This window comes from Megascapheus bottae, chromosome 15 (assembly GCF_031878675.1).
Source record: "Megascapheus bottae isolate mThoBot1 chromosome 15, mThoBot2.hap1, whole genome shotgun sequence".
NCBI classification, from domain to species: domain Eukaryota; kingdom Metazoa; phylum Chordata; class Mammalia; order Rodentia; family Geomyidae; genus Megascapheus; species Megascapheus bottae.
The window spans coordinates 57,984,414-57,994,610 of NC_143523.1; the positions used below are offsets into that span (position 1 = coordinate 57,984,414).

The 10,197-nt window shown below is 46.3% G+C and overlaps 1 long non-coding RNA gene across 1 annotated transcript; it reads right to left on the bottom strand.

Moving 5' to 3' along the window:
* Positions 1 to 352: 352 nt before the first annotated feature.
* LOC150054436 (uncharacterized) lies at positions 353 to 8,555 on the bottom strand. The gene is made up of 4 exons (XR_016537867.1): positions 8,379 to 8,555; positions 4,894 to 5,052; positions 1,382 to 1,934; positions 353 to 770 (listed from the first exon to the last, which is right to left on the bottom strand). It is a non-coding gene; the product is annotated as an uncharacterized LOC150054436 (long non-coding RNA).
* Positions 8,556 to 10,197: the final 1,642 nt, after the last annotated feature.

Below are 10,197 nucleotides of genomic sequence, written 5' to 3' on the forward strand. Positions count from 1 at the left end.
CCATACACACGTACACACTCAGTGACCAAGCAGTCAGGAGCCAGAGGGCGCCTGGCCCCACCCACATGGAGCAATGATGTCTCAGGACACCATTGGCTGACGGTTGTCCCTATTTAATGACGTGGCTGTGACCGCTCGATCTTGTATTTAGTGAGCACGTTTTGTGGAATAAAGTTAGATCTGCACCAAGAGTCTGATCTCTGGAGTCTGTATTACCCATGGGCTCCGTCGCCATCTTACCCCATGTGGACGTCCGACAACAGATGTCTAGGATTTAGTCAATCATTCTGCTTCATAGAGAGTAATGAGAAATGGTGTAAGATGTGTGTGTGTGTGTGTGTGTGTGTGTGTGTGTGTGTATGTCAGCTACCATCTGAACTGGAGTACCTGGAGTGATGTACGTGGGCCTGTTATAATTGTTCAGGCACAAGCAGGCATTGGCAGGCCCTGACCAGGTCTGTGTCTGTTTAGGGCCGTAGAATGTGGACTCCAGTCTGGACATGCATGTTTACTTCCCCACGGGACACTCCAAGAGACAGGGATCCCACAGGGCAGAGCAGTCGTCCAACAGCCTGAGGTGCCCATCCAAGGCCTATGTGGAATCCAATGAAAGCAAATGCTGCGTGTGGTTCATAGATGGCTGGGCTTGTCTTCTTTTATTCCTGTGGGCTTAGTTGAAATAGAGAACGCACTGTCTTTCTTACTAAGTCCTCACCAAGTAGGATGACTTCTTGTTCTTCTCAATGGCCGTTGCTTCTTTCCATCCAACCCTACAGTAACAAACAAAGGTAGTAGCTAGTATAGCTGCTCCAGGCTGATGAAGGGGTAGGAAGAGCAGGACAAAACTTAGGATGTGAATATCCCAGCCTGTCATATGTGCGTGTGAGTGTGCGTGTGTGTGTGTTCCTCAAGTATTTGTTAAGCCATCATTTATTTGATGGGTTCTGGGGATAGGTTGATGGAAGACAAAGAAATTGTCCTTCTTCCCAAAGAGTCTGTAGTCTAATGGAAGCAGACGGCAAACACACAGACCATTTCTTGTCAGCACAATCAGCTTACAGACATCTACTTAATTAATTCATCCTGAGAACACTGCTGGATACTTATGAAGGGCTGAACATCGATTTATGCTGTACTGGGGTGAAGATTACTTTTCTTCCCCAAGGGAAGATCACCATCAGGTTTGAGTGCCCAGGAAGGGCTTCAAATGTAAGAAGAAGAGTTTGGCAGATTCTTGAAGGAGATGATGGGAGAGAAGAAATGAAACTCAGACATTCCAAGCAGCATTAAGAACATAGTCCATGAGAAGACACAGAAAAGCTGGGGCAGGTGTGAGAAGAGGAAAAGCTGAAGTCTCACCCGGGATGGTTGCTGGACTTACAGTCTACAGCTGAACGTGCTAACTGATTGCTTTATGAGCTGATTATCCCATCGACATAAGCTTCTTTCATTTAGTTGAACAAAGGCTCAACTTCCATCTCTCTGCTGAAGTTCATAGGCAACTCCTTTGCTTCCCACAGCCTGGGGAAAGCCACAATGAGTGTGGCATGTCTCTGCAGCACCAGTTGTAATCACTGAGCTGGGCCAAGCCTTCTGACTGCATTGCCTTCAGAGTTGTTGTTGGGTTATCAGGGAAACTGACCCAATTTTATGGGAAATGAATTCTTACTAACAATGCAGGAAATATTACCAAGAGCGTAGTCTTAGATTCTGTAACTCATCTAATGTCATCAAGGGACTTTCTGACCCACGGTGACAGAGGGGCTTGGATTTGCAGGCTTGCTTTGGATTATTAGAAGGGAGGCTAAACAAATGGCACCCTCAGAATCAATACTAATACATTTTGCCTCCTGTGGCTGGTATATATATTATTGGTTCTGCCAAGCTTCCACAGGCTCTGTAGACACACGGGCATGAAGAGAGCATTCTGGTTCCTGGCAAAGACAAACAAAGAGAATATGTAACCATTGTGAATACCTTATGTCTAAAGTGCCAAGAAAATCTTATTTATACATCAATAAAAAACCCTAGAGGGGGCCGGGAGTTTGGCCTAGTGGTAGAGTGCTTGCCTAGCATGAATGAAGATCTGGGTTCGACTCCTCAGTACCACATACACAGAAAAAAGCTGGAAATGGTGCTGAGGCTCAAGTGGTAGAGCTCTAGCCTTGAGAAAGTCGAAGGACAGTGCTCAGGTCCTGAGCTCAAGCCCAAGACTGGAAAAAAAAACCCATACCAAACTAAAACAAAAAACCCTAGAGGCATGATCACAGAACAAAATTTTGCTTTTGATTAAAAGAAATTAGAGGGCCCAGCTCTCCTTGGGGAACTGGGACAAGAGTTTAGCATTGTTAGAATGTTGTTAACTAACCCTCTGCTTCTTCCAGTTCCAGGCACATCAGCTCCTGCGGGTTGGCGGTTCAGGCATGGCCAAATCCAAGACCACACTATGCACAACCGGTCCCAGAAATGGCACAGAAAGGGCGTCAAGAAATCCAGATCACAAAGACATGAGTCTCTGAGGTGGATGGACCCAGAATTCCTAAAGAACATGTGCTTTGCTAAGAAGCACAAGAAGGGCTTTAAGAAGATGCAGGCCAACTATGCAAGGCTATAAGCATATAGGCCGAGGCCATCAAGACCCTGGTAAACCCCAAAGTAGTAAGCAAAAAGCACAAGCTCCCTGAGCAGGCCACACTCAAGCTCCTACAAAACCCTCTAAAGCTGGGGAAGCACATCCATTCCTCCATTGCCAAGGGCCCAAGGCCAGGGCCCTAGTACTGGTTAAGGCTAAGGCTAAGGTGCAAGCCAAGGCCTAGGCTCCAGCTGCCACTCCAGCTCAGGCACAGACTCCAGCTCCTAAGAGTGCCCAGGCCCCAGCTCCTAAGAGTGCCTAGACCCCAGCTCCTAAGAGTGCCCAGAGCCCAGCTCATAAGGGTGCCCAGAGCCCAGCTCATAAAAGTGCCCAGACCCCAGCTACTAAGAGTGCCCAGAGCCCAGCTCCTAAAAATCCCAGCTTGTAAGAGTGCCCAGACCCCAGCTCCTAAGAGTAAACAGACCCAAGCTTCTAAGAGTGCCCAGACTCCAGCTCCTAAGAGTGCCCAGGTCCCAGCTCCTAAGAGTTCCCAGGCCTCAGCTCCTAAGAGTACCCAGGCCCCAGCTCCTAAGAGTGCCCAGAGCCCAGATCCTAAGAGTGCCCAGAGCCCAGCTCCTATGAGTACCCAGACCCTAGCTCCTAAGAGTGCCCAGACCCCAGCTCCTAAGAGTACCCAAACCACAGCTCCTAAGAGTGCCTAGACCCCAGCTCCTAAGAGTGCCCAGACCACAGCTCCTAAGAGTGCCTAGACCCTAGCTCCTAAGAGTACCCAAACCACAGCTCCTAAGAGTACCCAAACCACAGCTCCTAAGAGTGCCTAGACCCTAGCTCCTAAGAGTGCCCAGACCCTAGCTCCTAAGAGTACCCAGACCCCAGCTCCTAAGAGTGCCCAGGCCCCAGCTCCTAAGAGTGCCCAGGCCCCAGCTCCTAAGAGTGCCCAGGCCCCAGCTCCTAAGAGTGCCCAGACCCCAGCTCCTAAGAGTGCCCAGGTCCCATCTCCTAAGAGTGCCCAGGCCCCAGCTCCTAAGAGTACCCAGACCCCAGCTTCTAAGAGTGCCCAGACCCCAGCTCCTAAGAGTGCCCAGACCCCAGCTCCTAAGAGTACCCAGACCCCAGCTCCTAAGAGTGCCCGGACCCCAGCTCCTAAGAGTGCCCGGACCCCAGCTCCTAAGAGTGCCCGGAACCCAGCTCCTAAGAGTGCCCGGAACCCAGCTCCTAAGAGTGCCCAGAACCCAGCTTCTAAGAGTACCCAGACCCCAGCTCCTAAGAGTGCCCAGACCCCAGCTCCTAAGAGTACCCAGACCCCAGCTCCTAAGAGTGCCCAGAGCCCAGCTCCTAAGAGTGCCCACGTCCCAGCTCCTAAGAGTGCCCATGTCCCAGCTCCTAAGAATGCCCAGACCCCAGCTCCTAAGAGTGCCCAGACCCCAGCTCCTAAGAGTGCCCAGACCCCAGCTCCTAAGAGTGCCTAGACCCCAGCTCCTAAGAGTACCCAGACCCCAGCTCCTAAGAGTGCCCAGACCCCAGCTCCTAAGAGTGCCCACGTCCCAGCTCCTAAGAGTGCCCAGACCCCAGCTCCTAAGAGTGCCCAGACCCCAGCTCCTAAGAGTGCCCAGACCCCAGCTCCTAAGAGTACCCAGACCCCAGCTCCTAAGAGTGCCCAGAGCCTAGCTCCTAAGAGTGCCAGGCCCCAGCTCCTAAGAGTACCCAGACCCCAGCTCCTAAGAGTGCCAGGCCCCAGCTCCTAAGAGTACCCAGACCCCAGCTCCTAAGAGTGCCAGGCCCCAGCTCCTAAGAGTACCCAGACCCCAGCTCCTAAGAGTGCCCAGAGCCCAGCTCCTAAGAGTGCCAGGCCCCAGCTCCTAAGAGTACCCAGACCCCAGCTCCTAAGAGTGCCAGGCCCCAGCTCCTAAGAGTGCCCAGAGCCCAGCTCCTAAGAGTGCCCAGGCCCCAGCTCGTAAGAGTGCCCAGGCCCCAGCTCGTAAGAGTGCCCAGGCCCCAGCTCCTAAGAATGCCTAGACCCCAGCTCCTAAGAGTGCCCAGACCCCCAGCTCCTAAGAGTGCCCAGACCCCAGCTCCTAAGAGTGCCCACGTCCCAGCTCCTGAGTGCCCAGACCCCCAGCTCCTAAGAGTGCCCAGACCCCAGCTCCAAAGAGTGCCTAGACCCCAGCACCTAGGAGTTCCCAGGCCCCAGCTTCTAAGAGTGCCCAGGTCCCAGCTTCTAAGGGTGCCCAGGTCCCAGCTCCTAAGGGTCCCCAGGCCCCAGCACCCATGAGTGTCCAGGCCCCAGGTTGTAAGAGTACCCAGGCTGCAGCCCCTATGGTGCCCAGGGCCCTGTGAAGGCCCCATTGTCAATATCTCTGTCTCCTGGTGAGGACAGGAAGCCTGTTGTGGCTCTCTGGCCACCATTTTCAGGGGGCAGGTGGCCGGTGTCATTTCTACCAATAAACCAGAGGCAGGATCTGGAAGAAAAAAAAAAAAGAATGTTAAGTACTGTTAAAAAGCACTGTTTATGTCAGGGATGAACCTTTATGGTAACCACTCATTATATGTTCATTTTTCCTTTAAGTGAAGATGTTGGGTACTGGGGAAATTTGACTCCCTAATTGACAGCTGCTAGACTCTTCCCTCTGTACTGGTTGCCTTAGGGAAGGACTATCAGCCAAGCAGCAAATCAGAGTGCTCTCATGCCATCACTAGCTGCTCTGAACACTCCATGAACTATATCTGAGGAAGTTGTATGGCAACCACAGATATCTGCTGTTAAAGAAAGCAAAACTCTGGCTCCTGGAGGTTTTGCCCCAGTCATGACTGTTTCAGATAGCTTAGGCAGTGATAGGTGTATACCCTTGCCACACACCCCTTCTGGTTATATAAACCAGCTGTTCAGCATCCTTTGTAGACACCCTCCTATGCTAACCCATGATATTACACCATTAAGCCTAGTAAGAGGCATCTCTTAAGTGGTATGGGTTTCATTTGCCTACTTTTGATCTGTATCATAAATGGATCAGACTGGTCTAGTAACATAAAGAGGCAGAAGCAATGGGAAGGCAACTGTGAAGAGTCCCAGAAAACAGCCAAAGAACAAATGGTGGGCAGCAGAGGCAAGGGATATTTCCCTCATTGTTCAAGATGCGAAACTGCAGCTTCTGTTGCTGGAAGAGGTTCTGAGAGCCCCAATCCTCAGGACAAAGGCATCAGATGCTCCACACACTAGAGTTGTAATATTTTTCATGGTAGAGATGGGAATCCAGGTACCAGAAGCCCGTATAAAAACTGTAACACTTGCTGCTTATGGCCCACTGCTGCTGGAAGGGATGTCAAGGATTAAACTGCTGCCAACAGTGAAGGTGAAGACTTCTATAGCTGTCAGAAATCAGAGCAGTAAGTCTCAGGTATTCCAGTCCAGCCTGTAGGCCTTACACACTGAGGACAATGACTGCTAGTGCTGAAAGTTTCCATGCTACTCCTAATTTCTATTCAGGCACAACCAAAGAATCCACTCAGTTGATTAGAACACTGAGGGTCATCTGGAGAGGGGTCAGCTCTGCTTCCATTCTGACAGGCATGTTTCACTCTTCCCAAGAGAGAAAACAGCAGAATAACCCAAAACAACATCTCTTTTTAGATTCACCAGAGAATTAAAGTCACAGGGCAATACAACTTCCTGTCTCACTTCAAATTGGAAACACAAATAGAATTGCAGTTGATGGGGCTCAGAAACTTCTAGACCAGGGAATGGGGGATTTCAGTGGCGATGCAACACTATGAACCAATGTAGAAGTATCTAGAGAAACTCAGAGATCACAGAGAAAATGGCATCAGATGCCCAGCCCACCTACAGCTGAAGTGAAAAGTGAACACAGACAGAATCGTAACTGCTGATTGTAACTGCATTTCCAAAGCATCCGGACACCCAAGACCTATTCACCTCAGTTCTTATTATGTGATACTCAAATGATCCCTTACAATTGTCATTAAGAAGTTGTACAAAGGGTTTCAATTCAAAGTTACTTTATGAGTACAGTGCATCTTAACCAATATCATCCTTTTCTATTATTCTCCCTCATTTCTCCCAACTCCACTCATTCCTCAACTTGCCTGGTGACAGTCGATCTTTTTTTTTCAATTTTTTTATTGTAATGTATAGAGGGGTTACAGTTATATTCGTTAGGTAGTAGGTGCATTACCTCTCACACATTGATACCCCTTCTCATGCTTTTGTCCCCATTTCCCTCCTCCTGCCCCCTCCCAACCATCTTGTTTCCCCCCTTCCCTTTCCTATTTCAAATAAACAAATAAACATATATACAATATGCCAGGTAACAACATGTCAGATACTGTAACAATATGAGATTAACCAAAGGGCAACAATAGAGAAGAGAACACAGTACATTAAGAACAACAATCACACAATATAAAGCTCTTGTTTCTATATCCCGGAGATCCTTTCATTTAGCCTCATCATAAATGGCCTTATGTATCTAGGTTTTGCCCTATTGTAATCCTCTGCTAGGAGAGTCCTAGGTGTGTCCTAATTATTACAAATGAGAGAAACCATTGAGCCTATGTTCCTTTGGGTCTGGCTTACTTCACTTAATATGATTTTTTCCAAATCTTTCCATTGCCTTGCAAATGGGGCGATGTCGTTCATTCTGATGGCAGCATAGAATTCCATTGTGTATAAATACCAGCTGATCTTTTTCAATAAAAAAAAATCATTGCCAGGCGCGGTGGCTCATGCTTGTAATCCTAGCTACTCAGGAGGCTGAGATCAGAGGACTGCAGCAGTTCAAGATCATCCCAGACAGGAAAGTCCATGAGACATTGTATCTCCAAGCAACCACCAAAAAGCCCAAAGTGGGGTTGTGGCTCAAGTGGTAGAGCACTAGACTTGAGGAAAAAAAAAAAAGCTCAAGGGCTGCAATCAAGCTCTGAGTTTAGCTCCAAGACCAGGATACACACAAAAACAACTGTATAACCAGGTACATCAAGTCACTCAAATGTCAGAAAACCAGACACAGAAAAGAAATCTAAAACAGAGTTAAGAAAATACCTTACTTATAATGGAACAAGGTCCTGATCATTGAGGTGTTATCTTCAAAAATCATGCAAACAAGAAGAGAGGGAAGTATTGAAAGTGTTAAAAAGAAACCTTCCTCCAGGGGCTGGGAGTTTGGCCTAGTGGTTAAAGTGCTTGCCTAGCATGCACAAAGACCGGGGTTTGATTCCTTGGTACCACATACATACAAAAAACCCAGAAGTGGTGCTGAGGCTCAAGTGGTAGAGCTCTACCCTTGAGAAAGTCCAAGGACAGTGCTCAGGCCCTGAGATCAAGCCCAGGACTGGCAAAAAAAAAAAAAAAAAAAAAAAGAAAAAGAAAAAAAATAGCCCTCCTCCATTTAAAATTTGTATTTAGCCAAATTGTTCTTCAGAAGTAATGGAGAAATAAGGGTGTTTTGTTTTTTTTTTTTTTTGAAAATTTCTGATAAGGAAGAGGAAGTAAGGAAAAAAAGAGGGACGAAAAGAAAGGGAGGAGAAGATAGAAAGGAGAAAGGAAGATGAGAGAGAAGTGGGAATAAGGAAGAAAGGAAGGAAGGACAGAAGAAAAGAAGGGAGGAGAGGGAAGGAGAGACTTATTTCTAATAGTCTTGAGACTTGTCTGACATGAAATACTTAAATAAGTTCCTCAGAGAAGGAACACGATACAAGTCAGAAATGAGGATTTATACAAAGAAAGCAAAGTGTCAGTGAAGTAGAATATAAGAAGTAAAATTAAAATTACTTTAGCTTTCCTAATTCTTAGCTGTTAGAATAGACAAGAGTCCAAAATTGCAGCAGCCGCAGCATCCTGGGTACCTGCGGCTGACAGCCTTGGCTGCCTGCAGTTAGCAGCTGCTCTTCTCCATCATGGAGCATGGATGAGGACTCCATGAAACCCACAGAAAACTCGAGAAACCACCAAAATCATCTGAAAAAAAAAACCAGAAGATAAGAAAGTATAACTGATATGCTCAGAGTCGAGTTCAAATGGATCATTAAAATGAATTAAAATGGGACAAGTCGGAAAAAAAAAAAAAACAGAAAAAGGAAGCCTGGATGATCAGAGAACAATAACAAAGAGCTGCTAAGGCCACTCCACGATCTTCTCACACCAGTTAGAAAACAAAATATGCCAGTAGAATGGAAACGACTAAACTACTTCTTCCCTACAATGAAACAGCTTGTCCGTTTTTTGTTGTTGTTGTTTGTTTTTTTGCTGGTTCTGGGAATTGAACCCTAGATCTGGACATGGTCTCTGATCTACAACACTTGCCACTTGTTCAGGCATCCTCAGCTCAAGGCATGCATTCCACCACTCGAGCCACAGCACCACTTGAAGCTTTTCTGAGTAGTTTATCAAAGAGAAGAGTCTCACAGACTTTCCTGCCCAGGCTGGCTTCAAATTGTGATACTCAGACCTCAGCCTCCCGAGTAGCTAGGATTACAGATATGAGCCATAGGTGCCTGGCTATGGATGAGCTTTTCACGCAGGGTGATTCAGAGTCTAGAGATGGATACAAACCACACCAATACAACTCTAAAGGAAACTAGCTGTATTAATTTCAAGCCAAGCCAACTTCTGACTAAAGAAAGTTAACAAAGACAATTTATTACATAATGATAAAGGGTCTTCTTCACAAGAATTGCCTGAACGATTGTGTACTTATAAAGAGAATGTTGAAATAGATAAAGGAAAAGCTAGTGCAGGGCAAAGTGAAGCTAATGGGGCCAAGATTGTAACTGGAGACCTCCAGAGCTTCTGTCTACACAGACAGGCTGAGCAGCAGCTAGTTCACAGTGCACAGTGAGCTGCCCCATCCACCAGTGACATCCAATTGACATTTATAGAGCATTCTAAGCTCTCAAGGAACGTTCACTAAGACAGACCACATTCTGGGCTATAAAACACAGTGAACGAATTTAAAAGAAGATAATTCATACAAAATATGCCTTCAGACCACAATGGAATTAAGTAGAAATTAATAACAGAAAGATATCTGGAAAATCCCCAGATAGCTAGAGATTAAGCAACACATTTCTTACCAAAACCTGAGTCAGTAAAAAAAATCTCAAATAAAATTTAAGAAATATTTTGAACTAAGTGAAAATAAAGATGTAATTTTTCAGAATTTGTAGTACACAGCAGAAAGAATACTTAAAGGATAGTTACATTTGATAAATATAATACTAAAGAAATATAAATTGACAATCTAAGCTTCCAACTCAGGAACTGAAAAAAAACAGCAAGATAACCTAAAACAAGCAGAATGAAATAAATTTTTTAAAAAGTTAGAAATGGGGCCAGAAGTTTGGCCTAGTGGTAAAAGTGCTAGCTTAACATGAACAAAGATCTAGGTTTGAGTCCTTGTACCACATATGAAGAAAAAAGCTGGAAATGGTGCTATGGCTCAAGTGGTAGGACTCTAGCCTTGAGAAAGCCCAAGGACAGTGCTTTAGGCCTCAAGGCCCAGGACTGGCAAAAAAAAGTTAGAAATGAATGAAACTGAAGAGAGAAAAATTTGCTTCTGTGAAGCAAAAGCTAATTTACTGATCTTATAAAA